This window comes from Ctenopharyngodon idella, chromosome 13 (genome assembly GCF_019924925.1).
Source record: "Ctenopharyngodon idella isolate HZGC_01 chromosome 13, HZGC01, whole genome shotgun sequence".
NCBI lineage: Eukaryota > Metazoa > Chordata > Actinopteri > Cypriniformes > Xenocyprididae > Ctenopharyngodon > Ctenopharyngodon idella.
The window spans coordinates 3,099,294-3,118,006 of NC_067232.1; positions in this window are offsets into that span (position 1 = coordinate 3,099,294).

Sequence of the window (18,713 nt, forward strand, 5' to 3'; positions counted from 1 at the left end):
ATGTACATCAGACATGTAATAAAATCCCTCTGTGTGTGTGTATGTGTATATGCACACACACACACATACATATAACATATATGATTTTCTATATTTGATATATAGGCCTATATATTGATTTGAAATCATGATTTAGGATTATTTGACGAATAGAAATTTCAAAAGAACAGCATTTATTTGAATGTTTTTGTACCATTGGGAGCTGACAAGCCAGACTGGACTAATGAAACCTGCGATGATTAGTCTACACATAATATTCATATGCAGTTCATATAGGGGACATAATGTATTAGCTCTACAGTTGGCATGAAATAATGTTTAAACCTAAACAGTTTACAAAGGTAACATTTAAACCTATAACATTTTTATCTTACATTTCTGACTTTTTTCTCGCACTTGCGAGTTTATATCTCCCAATTCGTACTTTTATTTGCGAGTTTATATCACAATTCTGAGGGGGAAAAGTCAGAATTGCGGGATATAAACTCGCAATTCTGAGGAAAAAAGACAGCAAAACGAGTTTATATCTCGCAATTCTGATTTTTCTTCTCAGAATTGTGAGATATAAACTCGGAATTGCGAGAAAAAAAAGTCAAAATTGTGAGATAAAAACTCGAAATTACCTTTTTTATTCTTTTATTCCGTGGCTTCCATTGACTGCTACTGCAGAACTGTAATTTTCTGTCGCCAGTTAGGCTCCGCCCATAAACACGCCATCGCTGTTCGCAAACACCCAAATGGTCTATTATATTTGTCTTTACTGTCACTTGATTAAAGAACCCTTTTTTATATTCTGATTACAGAACGTTGTTCCAAATATTAGCCTCAAATTAATTATTTGAGCCTCAAATTAATTTAGCCTCAATTATTTAATTTGATATAATAAATTCAATAATTAGCCTAAAATTAATTATTTCTGCCAGGGGTAATGATCTGGCAGAAATGCGTCTGTGTGGTTCTGATTCCACCAACAATATTGCAGTATATGAGGGACAGTCAAGACATGTTCATGACCCCATGACTGAAAGGACATCAAGGCCCTTGAGGGAAGAGTGACAGCTGGAGAAACACACAGTACACAAACACAGCCACTGGTAACTTAAATTGCACTGAAAATCAATGTCTGTTTTCCTTTAAACACGGAAGAAAAGTTAAAGAAAAGAAAAGCCAAGCAACAAAAGATGTATGAATGCTGCTGTCATTAAAGCAAAAGAGAGACAAAATTCTAAGACATACTGAAATTCATTTTTCTTTTTTATGTAGGCTACATCTGTTTAAAAGTTTGAGGTTTGTAAGATTTAAAAAAAAAAAAAAAAATGTTTTTGAAAGTCTCGTGCTCACCAAAGCTGCATTTATTATCAAAAATAAAAACACTTAATACAATTTAAAATATTTTTTCTATTGTAATATATCTAAAATGTAATTTATTCCTGTCATGGCAAAGCTGAATTTTCAGCATCATTACTCCAGTCTTCAGTGTCACATGATCCTTCAGAAATCATTCTAATGCTGATTTGCTGCTCAAGAAACATTTCTTATTATCTATGTAGAAAATAATTGTGCTGCTTAATATTTTTGTGGAACATGTGATACAAATGAACAGCATAAAATCAGATTTGAAATCGAAATCTTTTAAAACATAAATATCTTTACTGTCACTTTTATATTAATGTTCTTATGTGCAGTGTGTATATATATATATATATATATATACACAGTCAAACCACCTTGAACATTTCATTCATTAATACAGTTTATTCACTATAGTTTAAAAAAAATGATAATAAAATGTGACAAGATCTCAGAGTTAAACTGTGTCAGAAAAAAATAATCTTAATTATTTCAGAAAACACTTAAGCAAACATGGTCAGGTCAAAGTGTCTGAATAATTTTTGGTTCCAAATTTTTATCAGTTTTACTGGTAGTCCACTGTATGAAGAATTTTTGGGTATAATATGTCACAGTTTACTTTATTTTGCTATCCTCACTTACATAAATGAACTATAGTGTCCTGCACCCACTATTAAAAAAATATATAAATAATTGTCTGAATCAGTGGCGTAGCCACGGGTGTGCCAGGGTGTGCCGGTGCCACCCAGAGTGGCAACTGGCACACCTAAAAATAAGTCCGGGTGAAATTGCAAGCACAATAAACCTCACAAGAATCGAAAATGTTACTTTCCCATAGACTTGAGTGATATCATAGACGTCTGTTGAGCTGTCGCGATCTTTCTTGGCGCTCTGTGGCGTGACAGATCTGTAGCGCTTTAGTTCATGCAGAGGGCACGGGAACCGATCGTCTCTTCTGCTTTAGTAGTTACAATACGAAATAAACACGAATTAAAGGGTTAGTTCACCCAAAAATTTATTACTCACCCTCATGCCGTTCCACACCCGTAAGACCTTCGTTAATCTTCGGAACACAAATTAAAATATTTTTGTTGAAATCCGATGGCTCAGTGAGGCCTCCATAGCCAGCAATGACATTTCCTCTCTCAAGATCCATTAATGTACTAAAAACATATTTAAATCAGTTCATGTGAGTACAGTGATAAATAACAACTTATATAGTGATGTCCAATTTCAAAACACTGCTTCAGGAAGCTTTGGAGCATTATGAATTAGCGTGTCGAATCCGCAGTTCGGAGCGCCAAAGTCACGTGATTTCAGCAGTTTGGCGGTTTGACATGCGATCCGAATCATGATTCGACACGCTGATTCATAACGCTCCGAAGCTTCCTGAAGCAGTGTTTTGAAATCGGCCATCACTATATAAGTTGTTATTTTGTTTTTTTGGCGCACCAAAAATATTTTCGTCGCTTTATAATATTAATATTGAACCACTGTACTCACATGAACTAATTTAAATATGTTTTTAGTACATTAATGGATCTTGAGAGAGGAAATGGCATTGCTGGCTATGGAGGCCTCACGGAGCCATTGGATTTCAACAAAAATATCTTAATTTGTGTTCCGAAGTTGAATGAAGGTCTTACGGGTGTGGAACGGCATGAGGGGGAGTAATTAATGACAGAATTTTCATTTTTGGATGAACTAACCCTTTAATATCCAAATGTATGATAAAAGATACACTACAACATACCGAAATTCGTATCATGTCTCATATGTAAACGCTCAATGAGTGTTTCAACTGCGGAAAGGCGTCAGTAAAACAGTACCGTCACATATACCTCAGATAAGCCCTTCAATGTCCAAAAACTCATTAGTCAGCTACAAAAAAATTATCTTAGGAGCATTTTGCTAAATATATGAACTATAGGCTATTGCATATTCATTGTATTTGTATTTAACATGTTCTTTAATATTGAATGTATAAATCAGTTTTATGACAGCCACCATTAAATGTTTAGGCCTAAATAAAATGAGTAACATAATTATGTAATTAAAAATGTATTATAAAGTTATTAGACTATAAAAACTTCCTCATGTGTAATTTATATGTAGGCTAGGCCTAGCTTACAAATAAATTAATATTAACCTTTAATATTATAATAATGTAGCCTACCAGCTGTGGTTCCCATAGCTTACAATGTTGAGAGAGATTTTTTTTGAGGAAATTTGCCATTTAGTGTACCTGATAGGCCTCAGATTAATCAATAATGAATCAAAGGTAATCAATTCAAAAGCTTCTGAATCAAAATAAAATCCAATGGTGAAATTTGTGTCAATGCCCAGCCCTATAAATGTTTTTTTACTTGAAGCAAATGTTGTCTTTTTAATTTTTTTATTTTTTTCAGAGTGCACCAGAATGCTTAATTTACATGTTAAAATCACATAAATTCTCTCTTTTCTGGCTACGTTACTGGTCTGAATAATATTTGGTTTGACTGTTGATGAGAAAAACAAAGAAAGCATTTTTAATAGGGACCTCGTTAAAACTGTTTTGTAACAATGCACGTAGGCACAATCTGCTTCATATTACTGTCTCAGTATTATTATACCTAATATCAATGATAAACAAAATAAATGCTTACACAAGAAAGAAAAATATCTGGTTAGTTATTACAGTGACCACCAGATGGCATCATGTAACTAATGAATGATAATTCTGCCTCTTCACTGTCCACATGTTAGTTTCTGGGGTCAAATGCTAAATGGTTAAATAGTCTGTTAGTTCACTGCTTGCAATGAAAGGTGACGATTTAAAGTACAACAACAACATGGGGCTCTAAATCCACTGACCAACTGGCTCAGAAAAGACTGAAAAATAAGACGCTTAAAACCTTTAGTGATGTTGAGTACAGTAATTATACTGTATTTTCAGTATTCTGTATGTAGCATACTGCATGTTCCTCTTCCCTAACATCTGTCTCTATGGATCTGTTTTAACACATCAGTTGCACAAGTTGAATAGTTTAGACTTTCATAGATCTAACAGACATGACTTAAAACCATCACGTGTGTTGCCTGGCCCAGTTTAACCCTTTAAGGTTTTGTGTGCTTGTACCCCACCCCCACTCAGTAAGCTGTTACACCTGATCTTTTCTGCCTTTTCCCTGTAATCTGTGTGATCTGAATGTGCACTCACATGTGAAGGCCATGTTATGTAACTCTATTCCCGTTCGATTCAGATCACACTTACACATACATGTTTACATCTATCTATCTGGTTTCTTAGGAATCTATTGAAGTCTAATAGTGTCTGGGAGGCAATACACAATAATATGGTTAATAATCACTATACCTAATAATTTGTATAAATTTAGTTTAGTAAAAAAAAAAAGCGAAAAAGAGAGCTCTCGTTGTTTTTAAATGCAAAACATGTCAGACTCTGCAGGGTTTATGCAAACTTAGAAGCATACATGAAAGTGCAGTTGTCTCTACCATCAAATCACTTCCTTAGCTGTTTGGGATTGGGATTTGTCAAGGGTTTCCCTAAAAATAAATGTTTTCAAAGATTCCTTATACACTGACTAAATGTAAGTAAGTGAAACTATGCCTCTGTGTAGGGTAAACCAATACCTCTGGAATGCAGCGACAAATGTAAGTTATGACAACCTAAACAGCAGTTTTAGCCTGCACAGGATTTGGAGCAGACAGCTGTAAATGCTGCAAAAGCTTTCTGCGAGAAACCCCTGCTAACCCAAGGTCAGTGTACGACCACAAAACAATAAGTCCCAAAAATGTATCAGTTTTCTTCCATAACTAATGATTTTGTATCACAATTATTAAAAAGACATTAAAGGTAGTGTAGCAGTCCAATGAAACGTTTATTTGCACGTTTTTTAAGGCACACATCTGTTTTATGTTATCTCTATCAGCCATTGAATGGGACGTTGGATGGAATCTGGCCAGCAGCCAAACAACAGCTGGATATTACCCACAGGTCTTTGAGTGCATTCACGCATTCAACACATGGCCTGTAACACTCAACAGACAAAATGCAAGCTAAAACTATTGACGGAAAGCCATGTGGCGTATAAATGTTCATTAAAAATTCAAAACTCAATACGTTTTTTTAAAGGACATTACATTATGTAATAATGAATTACGTGTTACACAACTTATTTGGTCTGTTTTTGTTTACTTACCAGAGGTTCCCTCGTTCCTTAAAATACCTTTTTAAATCCCTTTGCTGGCCAGTAAATATTATCTTTTATGTTGTGCATGGATATAATCAGCTTTGTTCTTTTGTTTCCCTAGAACAACCAGTACATTTATGAAATAATCTGAACATTTCAGAGGCTACACTGGATTACAGTATTATTATATGACCTTTTCTATGTGAAATAGTATTGTTTGACTGTGTACTACTTGTAAACTTTAAAAAAATTAACTTAAAACCACACATACTATATTCCTATTTTTAGAAGCCATACAATAGCTCTAATGTATGATGAACAGACAAAAATTGAATCTCTTATTCTCTGAAAATCTTCCTCTATGCTGCAGCTCTCAAATCTCATTCACGTTACTCAGGTAAGTAATATGACAGGTTTGGAGTCAATGATGCTCGATACCTTTTTTTCTTCTTATTCCTTAATCATTTGCATTGTGACCAATTTGAATATAAGACTTTTGATCTCTGTCTGAGGGTAAGATTACTGACTAATAACTCAAATTTTAGTCTTTTTTTTTTATTAAAAAAGCTATTATATGGCTCTTTTTTTTTTACTTGCACTTAAAAAAGAATTGTTGGTTTAACTTAAAAAAGTAAGTTACCGGGTTGCCTTAAAATTTTAAGTTCATTGAAATTAAAAATTTGAGTTAATTCAATGAAGGCGATTGGTTTTATCAACAGAAACTCAAAATATTATGTTAGCTGAACTATATTAATTATCTAAGTTGATTTAACAAAAGAAAAAATGTTATGATAACAAATGAAAATTTTTTTTTTTTTACAGTGTATCCATATACTTGTCCGTTTTTACATAAATTGTTACACTTAATTGAACGAGATGAGTTTACATATGGATTCACGAATGATTTAGACAATTGTTTTCTGCTTGTGTTTCATGCTGTGAAAGTGAATGAGGCCTGGGGCTACATTATGCTTGAGATCTGCTTTTGGGTGCCATGGACAGAACGTCAAACAGGTTTGAACTGTCATAAGGATGAGGAAATTATTTTTATTTTTAAAACTATCACATTAATAACATTACCAACATTAAATATTGTACTCTATACAGGGATCTTGAGTTTGATCAGGAATGAAAACCTCTTGTAGACCTGCGGTGCGGTCACATATGCAAAATTTCAGTGAAATTTTGTGGGCAAAAAGGTCTATTGTCCAATGTCAACTGTGTAGCGAGTCAAGCAGCTTTCTGTTGGTCACTGCAGCAAATTTGAGTGATTAACATGGATCCATGATCGTGTCGATGCCTATTGAAATAGTGAAAATTCGCTTCACGCCTCTACTTGTTTCTATTGAGAATACTCAACAGCTGTTTATGAGCGCTGTTGACTCATGTCACACATTTTAAGCTAAGTCATGGTGTACACTACATTCTCCAGGCTCACAGCATCCCGGATTTCAGTATTTTAACAATTCATAAAAGCTGAACAACTGTCTGACCATCTGAGATTTCAATATAGAGATAAAAATTAGGATCATGATTTTTTTACAGCACACTGTGAGAGTATATTAGCACCGTTTATTGTTTGCTTTTGGCATTTGATAGAGCTTCTGGACCCGGAAACAGTGACGTCAGACTTAACAAGCGGATCAAGACACAAAGTATGTGAAACTTATATAATTACGTTTACAAAAAATATTTGATGCACTTTTAATTAGTGTAGTCAAGATGTTAATGCCATATATGCCATTTATTACATTGAACACATTGTGTTTCCATGCATTTTGTTGAGATGTCTTAATGGCTTATTATTTATGTTGCTAATGTATTATACTGTTTTTTCCCTATTCATTGTTATTTAGCCTATTACAAGCTTTTTTCCAAGTGCATGCAAGTGTATGTATTAAATTGTATCTATAATATGCAATAAACAAATCTTATTTTGTATTTGGTTCAGTTTTTCAGTTTGTTTATTATAATAGAAGTTAATGGCAACCAAGTTACCATCAAGAAATACAAAAATAAAAACAAATAAAACTTCAAATTGGGTTCCTTGAGTCACCCAAAGCAGTTCCACACAGTGCTTCATATAAGAGTTTCTCAGGAAATGGTTGGTTCCTCAGAGAACTGCTAGTTTTGAGGTTCTAGAGGGATCCGCCAGTGTGGCAAGTGAAGAACCTCAAAAGGTTTCTCCAGGATCTTTACAGTATATATTTTAATTGGCTTATTTTCCTCATTTGACCATTAGAGAGCAGCCTTTTCTAATGCGTCACAGTTAGCACAAGCACATCTTGAAACCACGAGGACTTTTTCCAGTGTGTAAAAAGCGTTGAGCAGGGGGAGGCCACATAAATCTGAATGCAGAGTGGAATGTGGCACACCCTCAAGTTCAGTTCAGCTCAGCATAGAAAATATGATTAAAATAAACACCCTACACAGAAGACTAGCAAACAGGCATAGGCCAAAGAATGATCCAGGACAAACATGCTCTACAACTGAAAGTCTGTCCCACACTGTCGCTTATTAGTCATCAGCTAGAGAGCTGCAAACAACAAACCCCAAGACCTTAAAAACATATTTAGATCAACAGTATGTAAAGTGTTTACTGCCACAGTGCTATTTGTGAGGAGTATTATACAAAATTTCCTTCATTATGTGTCCACTACCCACTAACTCATGACTCACTGTCAAATGACCCATGATTCAAAGCACAGAACTACAGCCATATGCCCTGTGGACACGGAGACATTCATCACAATATTCCAGACCTTAAAAAAATCAGCATTAAATGGAAGTCTTGTCTTCCTTATTGTGATGTATATCTGAGTGAAATGACTTCTTAGACAAAAATAAATGTGACTTGATTTTATTCATTTGGAATTGATTGGATGGTTGGATTGTTGTGGTTTGCTATTGTTGTGAACACGTGAGTGGCAGGTTGTCCCAAAAAACATATCAAGAACTTCACATTAGAAAGTTACTCTAGGTGTTTCAGTCAGGTGCGCTTACATTTATTGTTTATCCGTGTGTTCAGGAGTTTTGCGCGAGATTTCCCCTTGCGGATTTCGCTCAAGTTGGTAATGAATGGAAACCCATTTCCATCACATAAGAAAATTAAAAAACATGTGTAAACTGCACACACTCACACCCCAAATGTTCTTATCCAGTTACTTATTAGAAGTATCAGTGAATTAGTTTTCCGGGTTGTGGTATCATACCTGCAGCACTTTATTGACAACAGATTTTTTTTCCACATATGATTGAGCCACTGTAACAGTAAAACAGGAACAGCAGGTTTTTCTGCTCTCATGTACTTTGGCCAGAAACAAGCATACGTGTGCCTCTGCACACGTCTCACATCATACTTCATTCTGACCTAGTAAAGCACGTGTTTATTGTATCTCACCTTGTGCTTTTTACGATGCACCAGGCTTATAAAATAATACACTTTTATATGGCAGTCAATTTGGACATTGTCCATGTTTGTGGTTGTGCTTTTCATCACCTCAAAATGAACAATTCAGACTTTTGACTGGGTATTTCATCAAAAGGTCACATTGGTTGTGTCAGAAAACTTATGTGCTAACATTATTTCTCTTATCTTGTTTGCTCAAGTACATTTATGATAACCTATCTGTGCTAGCTGTACGTTTTGACAGAATAGCCTGTTACTAGATAGCAAGACACAGAAGCAGTCTAGTCAACGTCTGAAAAGTGTTGCTTGGTCATCAGCATATGTTGATGAGTTTGATGAATGTGCCACTTATTTTGAGTCCATATGGTAGACTCATGAGCATGACTACTCAGTTCAGACTAAAACTGAAGAACAAAACTGGGAACTAAAACTGTCCCAATGTGGAACTCACAGAAACAGGAAGAGATTGACAAAAAAAGAGACCTTCTGATTCATGGGTGAAACAACCACAATTTATTTGTTGTTTTTATTTGAAATAGATGATATATCTATATATATTATGTATCTTTTTTGAAAAATATATATATATATATAGGCTATATATATATATATAAAATGGTGTACAGCGGCTATAAAAAGACACAACTGCATAAGTGTGCACACCCCTGAACTAATACTTTTTTTATTAAAATATTCAGTCTGTTTGGATAGGATATCAGCTTGGAACATCTTTCATTTCATTTAATCATTTTGCAGATGCTTTTATCCAAAGCGACTTACAAATGAGGAATACAACAAGAAGTGCTCATAATACAAAGTTTCAGACATTGCTTAGGGAGGGATTAAAGGAAAGTGAAAGCATAGAATTTTTGAGGTTAAGTGCTCACGGAAGAGATGAGTTTTCAGCTGTCTTTTGAATACTGTCAGGGCATTCTGCGTTCTGGATGAAGGTGGGGAGATCATTCCACCAGCAAGGAACAGTGAACGAAAATGTTCAGGAGAGTGATTTTGTGCCACAAGCCAACTTACTTACCGATTGTAGGCTTCTGATGTAGACACGTAAGAGCGAGTGGAAGTAGGAGGGTGCTGAGCCTGTAGTAGATCTGTAAGCAAGCATCAATGCCTTGAACTTGATACGAGCAGCAAGTCGTAGCCAGTGCAGAGATAAAGAGAAGTGTGACGTGGGCCCTTTTGGGCTTGTTGAAGACAAGCCCAAACGTATGCGTTGGGCGTTTGGGCTTGTCTTGCCCAACGTATGCGTTCATTTGAGCCGGATACATTTTTTATCCGATAAGAAGATGTGCTTAACCTCGATGGAAACACATTTACTGAATAAATCCCTCGATGTGCAACAAAAAGAAATGGATAACTGGACTGACCAGCGGAAGAGCGAGTGGAAGTAGGAGGGTGCTGAGCCTGTAGTAGATCTGTAAACAAGCATCAATGCCTTGAACTTGATACGAGCAGCAAGTCGTAGCCAGTGCAGAGAGATAAAGAGAAGTGTGACGTGGGCCCTTTTGGGCTTGTTGAAGACAAGACACGCTGAAGGATTCTGAATCATCTGTACAGGTTTGATTGCACATGATGGAAGTCTAGCCCGAAGAGCATTGCGGTAATCAAGCTTAGAAATGACCAGGGCCTGGACGAGGCGCTTTGTTGCATGCTCAGAAAGGCCTGATCTTCCTGATGTTGTGTGGTGCAAACCTGCATGACCGGGCTGTCTTTGCAATATGGTCTTTGAAGGTCAGGTGGTCCTCAAAGATTACTCCAAGATTTCTAACCAACCTTGATGGGGTAACTGATGATGACCCTAGCTGGATGAAGAAATCGTGCTGTAGAGTTGGATTGGCAGGGAAGACGAGAAGCTCAGTCTTTGCCAGGTTGAGCTGCAGGTGATGTTTTTTCATCCATGCCGAGATGTCTGCCAGACAGCTTGAGATTTGTGCTGCTACTGTGGGATCATCTGATTAAAATGAAAGGTAAAGCTGTGTCTCATCAGCATAGCAATGATAGGAGAAACCATGTGCCTCTATGATTGGTCCCAGTGATGTAGTGTGTTTGGAGAAGAGGAGGGGTCCAAGAACTGAACCCTGAGGAACCCCTTGATCAGTTGATGTGCTTTGGATTCTTCGCCCCTCCTCTTGACTTGGGAATATTTTCCCACTCTTCTTTGCAAAAAACCTTCCAGATCTGTTGAATTGCAAGGGACTTCTTCAGGTCCCCCCACAGATTTTCTGTAGGATTCAGTTATGGGCTCTGGATGGGCCATTCCAAAACATTCCTCTATCTAAGCAGAAGCCATTCTTTTGTGTTTTGGATCATTGTCATGTTGAACGGTGAAAGTTCTCTTTGCTTTCAGCTTTCTAGCAGATGCCAGAAAATCTTTGCCAAAATCAACTGGGACTTGGAGCTGTTCATTTTTCCCTCCACCTTCACTAAAGCCCCAGTTCTAGCTGACCATGCTTCACCGTGAGTATGGTTTTGCTGGTGTGCTGTGTTGTTTTTGGGCCAAACATGCCTTTTACAATTTTTACAAAAAGTTCAATCTTGGTCTCATCAGACCAAAACACATTTTTCCACATGGTTTTGGGAGACTGGATATATGTTTTTTGTAAATTTTAGCCAGGCTTGGGTGTTTTGGGATTTTTAGCCAATACCTTTTAACAATAGCTGTTTCCATCCACCAATTTGTATGCGCATTTTGGGATAAAAAAAAGCTGGATGGAAATGCAAAATAATTTGGTATAATGACCTCTCAGAAGCATCTCACATGATTGCATTCCCAAACACCAGCATCTGAACGCAAGATCACAAGACAGAGTTTATTGTGTTTCATCTTTGAGACACATCATTTGTGATGTAGGATAAAAGAGCCACAGTGGCTTCCCCAGTTGCAACAACCACTATTTTTATTATCAACCTCCAGATATTTTGCACCAATTTCTCAGGAAGTAATGAATTTGTTCTCTTGAACACATGGGATGGAAACACTGCTTATGTGATATTCCAATTTTGCGCACAAGTTAAAATCGCAACTTTGGATGGAAACATAGTTCCGGAGATCCCGTTGATGCTTCATAAGCTGTTTATGGCCCATGGCTCTTGTGGTAACAGGCAACCAAAAAGATGTCTGAAAAAGCAGTCGCTTCAGGTGAAGACAGGTGTGTACTGTTTCACTTGAGCTTAATGATTAGTTCATTCTGAACAATGCCACATACCCAATTCTAAAAGGGTGTGTACACTTAGGTTATTTTAAGTTTTTATTTGTATCTTTTTCTCTTAAATGTGTCACTTTGATTTTTAGCGATATTTTATGTGAATTTCTGATAGGATTTATCTTTCATTTTTTTCACATGAAAAACAGCTGTTTTAACTGGGGTGTGTAGACTATTTTAGATCCATTTCATATCCACTGTAGATATTTGTGTGAACATTTTAACAGAAAAAAATAGCTGCATATCATTAGACTGTCTCAATCCTCCATCAAACAAAGGCTTGTTGTATCAGCTTAACTAAAAATCCAAGAACTGCATAAAACCAAACATCTGATTGCAAGTATGATTTCAGCTCTTGCCATTTCTGCATGGAATATGATCAGACAATCCGTGAACAAACTGTGGGTCTGTGGGAGTGCTGAGAATAACTAACTGACCTTTAATTGACATAATGATCGATCATCCTCCCTCTATGAGCAGTAAATGAAATACTATTGGAATTTGCACACATTTCTCAACGGTATCTGAATCAGAACAGGGAGGAATATAAATGAATTGTGAAAGGGGCACTTGAGGAGCACCCGAGGAGCGAGGCAGCACTCCAGATCTGGACTGAATGTGAAATTCAGATAACAAATCTGAATGCAACTTCTTATCTCTGTATGTATCTTTGCAAAAATACACATTAAACGATGTAAATCAAAATGGCACTGAGGTATGAAGCTTTGAATAGTACAAACAAGCATCAAAGACTTCAGAAAGACACCGTAAATAATGGAGTAAAATGACAGTAAAAGTTCACCCAAAAAATATAAATACTGTCATTGTTTACTCAAACACTATTTTTTTCCATGAAAAAAGCAGTTAGCAGAATATATACACTTTCTAATGTTATGAGAGTGAGTAAATGATGAAAAAAATTGTAATTTTTTAACTATATTCCTTTAAATTTGAAAGAGACATGGGGCAAAAAGAATACTATAGTACACTTAATAGCACTATAGTAAATATTAAGGTAAAACACCAGAATATAAAAGGAAACAGAGAAAGGAGTTAAAAATGACTTGAACCAAACACTTAAAGATAGGCTTTAGACCTGTAATAATATTTAGGCTGCATTTACATTACATGGTTCAAGTGACTAAATTTTTCTACCATGTGGCACAGATCGGATATGACCCATGAACGTGCAAGCAGGAATAAAGCACATGCATTCCGATATTCTCAGATCGGTTTCAGGCCTCATTCATGTGTGGAAATAAATCTGATATGAATCAGATATGTGCATTTGCGTCGGCCATGTAAGCGAACAGATCAGATATTTCCGTCAATGCAAGTCGTACGAGCAAAGGTGGCGAATGACGTCAACTCGGGTGGACACCAACTGCAATCACATGACTCTTTTCAATGGCCCAATGGAGGATGAAGGCTCAAACCAATGTTTTGTGGACCTTTAAAGATGGTGCGGAAAACAAAAGCTCGTATTATCATTTCATCTGCGTCCATTGCAAACTGTGCCGTTTTTACTTCCTTTTCAGCCTAAGCTTTTCTGGGCCACTACGTCTACTTTGGGTTGTTTCGCCAAGTGTATGTAAAGGCAGATACCGGATATGGGTCACTTTTGAAAGAAGATGTAAGCTGGTTGTCAAAAAATTGGATATAGTCAACAAATCGGAATTAGGCATCAAAACCTGCAGTGTAAACGCGGCTTTAAATGAGGAACAAATGGAAATCATTCTGTCCACTTATCTTTTCTATCTCATTTGAACTTTGGGGTGTCCATGAAAACCTGTGAAAATCAGATATCTGAAGCAGCTTGAGGCCTTTTAAACCAGAGAAACCAAGAGCAAGCTGAACAATGAGCTTCTCACGGATATAAGATCAGTATTTCTAACCTGGAGACACGACTCGGCTTATGCCCTTATGAGTTTATCATAATCGTGCCAAACAGAAAAAAAAAAAAGTTCTCTCCTCATCTCATATGTTATTTTTTTTAACAATGTTACAATGTTTGTTACAAGCTGCAGATGTGTTATAGCACTCCACAATAAAATCATACATTGCATACTGCAGGTAACTTTAACCTGGTGTTTTGAGTCTCACAGACATTAGTGCCTTTACTATTAATAACTTCAGGAAAAACATCATCCTGCTTCCCTTTTACAGAACAATATGCTCCCTGTGAGCTTACGACATCCACCAAAGACACATGGATCAAACACACACACACACACACCTTTGTTTTCCTGTCAAGGTGGAGACTTTCCATTGACTGCTATTGTTTTAATGTTATTGAGGTAATGACCTTTTCTAAAATGTTCAGTATGTAAATATTGTATTGAGTTCAAAAACTTCAAACAGAAGTTTATCGCTTTGATGTTAGAATTGTGCTTGGTTTCGTATCCGTATACGGCGAGCAGTGTTGGGGAAAGTTACTTTTAAAAGTAATGGATTACAATATAGCTTTACTCCCCAAAAAGTAACTAATTGCATTACTTTTTCTCACCTGGACTTAATTTTTTTTTTTAATTATAGATTTTTAGTTCTATTTTTGCCAAATGTAAAGGCTCTTTCATGCCAAAAATGAAATGAGTAAGACTTAGGCTGAAGGAACTTCATGCCTAGAGGGCGCAGCTCAAACAAACCTTGCTATTCTGAATTGCATAAGGTCAGCGGCAAAGAAATTGGTTAATAAAGTGAGATTAAATACATAAAGTATATTTGTGCTATTTAACATTTAATTATTACAAGTTTGCATAATGTTCTGGGTTGCATTTCACAGTTATTATTCTTTTTGAGGAACACTGAATCTGTTTTTGTGCAAGTGAGATGAGTAAAGGCATGTTCACATTAGTCTTGAACTACAGCAACCATCATGTTTACACAACACACACAACGCCTCGCCACTTCTGATTTCACAACATGGGGACAGGAGAGGTGTCAGTCAATAAATAACTTGGATAATAAGTAACTTGCACTACTTATTTAAAAAAGTAACTCTGCTATTTTGTTGTAAATTTAAAAGTAATGGGTTACTTTACTAGTTACTTAAAGTAATCTAAGTAACTTGCATTATTTGTAATGCGTTACCCCTAACACTGACAGCGAGGCGGTCCTAACTGCTAAATTGAGCTTGTGTAAGTGTTTTAACAGCCCAAAGTATCACCAGCACAGGCCTTCTTTGTGCTCAAGTTGCTGTGCTTTAGCTCATGACTGCTGCTTTTTCTCCTCTCTGCTCCTGGATCAATGGGGCTCAACTCTATATCTGAGTAAAGAGTGGACAGCGAGAGAGAGAGAGATGCTTATACAGAGAACGTGCTTGAAAGGGTGCTGGGTATTTATAGCTCACAAGCACCTTTGTGTATCAAGAATAGATGCCAGTCACTTATAAGTATAAAGGTGTTAACAGTAAGATGGTGGTGGGGCGATATGCATTTGCTTCAGAGTTCTTTTATGATAATGTACACTACTCTATAAGTAATAAGTAGTGCTACTTTTAGGTTACACCATATTTTAAGGTGTCCTTCTTACAGTGTAATTATACATTTGAGAACTGAATAATATTAATTATCAACATTACTATAGGGTTAGGTTTAGGGTTAGTTGCATTTATTTAAGCATAATTTATTGTTATTACTACAGTATGTAAAGTGTTAGAAAACCAACTTTTATTCAACAATGACTGGTGAGCATAAAGAATTCTGAAAAAAAAGCATCAGTTTCCACAAAAAAGCAACACAACAGTTTCAACATTGATAATAAATGTTTCTTGAGCAGCAAATCAACATATTACAATGATTTCTGTAGGATCATATGATGCTGAAGACTAGAGTAATGACCATCACAGAATACATTTTATTCCTATATATATTTACATATACATAAACTGAAAATATATTATAAAAATATACATAAAAAATCTAAATTAAAAAGATGTGTTATTTTAAATTATAATGATATTTACTGTTTTTACGGTTTCAAAAACATTTTATTTTTTACATTAAAATATTTTACAGACCCCAAACTTTTGAATTGTAGTGTACCTAAACTAGAAGTATATTCAAAAAATCCTAAAGAAAGGTATGGAATTGCCAATGGAATCCTCAAGGACCCAAAAGGGGGAAAGTAATCTCTGGAGATCCAATTTGATAAACAAAAAATAGTAATTTTTATCATTTACCCAATAGGATCTTTTTTGATTCATGACGACTTCTTATGTGATCCCGTTTGGATTGGTTCCAATTGATTCTTCTATCGATTCTGTCCATTCATATATTATTTGTCTTGCTTCTCACTTTATCAGAGAACTATCGCACACTTTCAGAAAGTGACAATCGAGGTCTTGCTGACAAGCTGATTAAGGTGCGAGGCTTTGTAGGCACTAAGAGCCGCTTTTCCAGAGTCCTGTACCGTGGTTTAGACCATTAGACGTGAGGGGAAACCACTCTCTGTTCTCATTCCTCACTGTACTGTGTTAATAGAAAGCAGATGGCTTAAATGTAACACACCCATCCTGCTGTTACATCATCAAGTCTCCATCCCCCACATATGGATGCAATATATAAACAGATATGGGAAGAGGGGCCTCTTCTTTACATTTGAGTTCCAGCATTGCATAACCCACAATCCCTCACACATTAAGAGCACATTTAGAGAATCACATGTCTGAACATGTTAACGCAGAGCCTTGAGAGGAACTGCATACTATTCCATTTCTGCAGTATATAGTATGTACAGTCGCATATTTTCTATATTCATGGAACACTGCCAGTGTTATCAGCCGCTTATTTTCAAACCACAACCATCCAAAGATTCAATCAAAAAAGGTTTTAATTTTATTTTTAAAGATTTCAAAGTGTCAAAAGGTCATTCGGTTTAACCGTCCAAAGGCCAATACAGCCACTTCATTTTTGATTAAAATACCTTAAAATTAAATAAATGTATATATTTTTTATTCTGGCATGATTTTATAACATCATATATTAACATAGTGCAAAATGGTTTTAAAATTATGTGTAGAAGTCATTGCTTTGTTATGAGAAAGAATATCCGGAAAAATTAATTTCAGTGATGTCATTCGGAGTAACCGATATAAAAGGACCATTTTTTATCAAGTCATGCGGTCAGTATCATGTGACAGGATGTATCATCAGACACCTGCAAAGGATCACATGGTCATGAAGCAAAGTAACTAACGCTCTCTTAATTTGAAAAATTCATGTTTTCACTTGCTCATACGCATGTCCCGAAACATCAGGTCATTCGGTACAACCGCTATAAAACATGGAAAATGTTGTAATATTTTAAAAACTTGTACTAAATCAAAAATGTGATTGCCCTTTTGCCAACTAGCTTGCTAGATATCAGCCTGTTAGCATTGTTTGAAAATATCGTCATTCTGTATAACCAAAAGTGTAAATCAGTAAAACCGAATGACTTTTTTTGGTGACAAAAGCAGTGTTAATTGATTATAAAAACCACATAATCTCATTGTTAACACTTGATAAAACTTCAAAAGTAATTATATCTCCATTGTTTTTTTTTTTTGTTGTTTTTTTACACTTTTAAAAATCTTATTTCCATCAATACTATATATTTTTATGCTCATTTACTCTATTTTTACATTTAGATTACCTTTGCTGTCATCTAATGCACTTAAATGTTGATCTTTAAAAACACTAGTAAATACCAGTTAAATCTAAAAATGAATATTCATTTTTCATACATTATAATGTGATGCCAAAATTCACTTGTAGAATTTAATTTTTTTTATTTTAATATATTTTTTTATTTTTATATTGTCCATTTATCTGTTATTAGTCATAATGAAAATAAATATAATTTTATATGGTATCAGCCAGAAATTTAATATCATTGAATGAAAACAAAATGTAAAATAAAATGTAATGTAAAAATTATGTTTCCAACATAGTAACTGAACTACATTTGGAATGTGATGATCATGTAACAACAAAGTAGCTGTTTAAAAGCATTATCATTGCCTAATTAACCCGTATTTATATAAAAAAAAAAAACAAAAAAAAAACAAAAAAAAAAAAGGCAGTGTGAAATATCCTAGGTTAATAGGCTAGGATCCTATTCCAAACTCAGATGATGACTATATCTCCAACTATATAATTGATACTACATGTTACCCAAAATAGAGCACAAAAGGTTTATAACACTGAGCAAGAGAGAGAGAATAAGAATAAATAAATTCACCTTTATATAGCATCCGTGAAGGCATCAGATTGCAGAGGGAAGGCCTTTTATGGACTCGTGGATAGAGCTCTCAACAGTTCCGTTTCCGATATAACATTTACCAGATGTTAGCACATCTAGTTCTTCTTCAGTATCTTACATTCCACATGCAAGAAAGTAACATACACAAATACAGAACAGACTGTAACAGCCTTGAATTCAGAGCACTAGTGGTGAGAAACTGCTGATATTGGTTCAATGAGCGCAAATGAAAACCTCACAATCAAACAAAGCTTTAGATGACGTTGTCTGGTCTAAATTTTATCCTGACACATATACGTCATG